Source organism: Eimeria mitis, genomic scaffold, assembly GCF_000499745.2.
Source record: "Eimeria mitis Houghton genomic scaffold, Emh_scaff332, whole genome shotgun sequence".
NCBI lineage: Eukaryota > Apicomplexa > Conoidasida > Eucoccidiorida > Eimeriidae > Eimeria > Eimeria mitis.
Genome location: NW_013571658.1, coordinates 6,774 through 7,345, shown reverse-complemented (window position 1 = coordinate 7,345; position 572 = coordinate 6,774). Strand labels below are relative to the sequence as shown.

The window sequence follows — 572 nt, the reverse complement described above, 5'->3', positions numbered from 1 at the left end:
GTGGTTTTGCTTTTTTTTGTGTTTTAGTGGTTTCTCTTCATCGTCTATATATATATATATATATATATATTATATAATATATATATTATATATATATTATATATATAATATAGTGTATGTATATTATTATATTTTTATAGATGTATTATGTTATGCTTATACTGTCTCCTTTGTTGTCTCTGTATTTCTTTGTATCCTCCATTGTTGTTTCTTTGTCTCCTTTTGTTTTTTTTCTCTGTTTATATATCTCTCTCTGTCTCCTTTTGTCTCCTTTCTTCTGTCTCTCTTTGTCTCCTTTTCTTTTGTTTCTCTGTTTATATATCTGTCTCTCTTTGTCTCCATTTGTTTCTTTGTTTTTTCTTTTTCTGTTTATTTTATATATTCTATTTGTTTTATTGTGTTTGTCTCTTCTTGTCTCCCTGCTGCATATATCTTTTTATTATTTTATATCTGTCTCCTTTTGTTTTTGTTTTATATCTCTGTCTCCTTTTGTCTTTATCTCCTTCTGTCTCTGTCTCTGTCTCTATTCCCCCTTGTTTCTTCCTTTCTGTCTCTCTGTCTCCTTTTGTTTG

At 27.8% G+C, this 572-nt stretch overlaps 1 protein-coding gene across 1 annotated transcript in view; it reads left to right on the top strand.

Annotated features, from left to right (window-relative positions):
* The window catches only part of EMH_0008280 (CTP synthase, putative), a gene marked incomplete at both ends in the record, with an annotated part of 8,353 nt that overhangs the window by 1,426 nt on the left and 6,355 nt on the right, over positions 1-572 (top strand). The gene's annotated exons all lie outside the window — the stretch shown is intronic.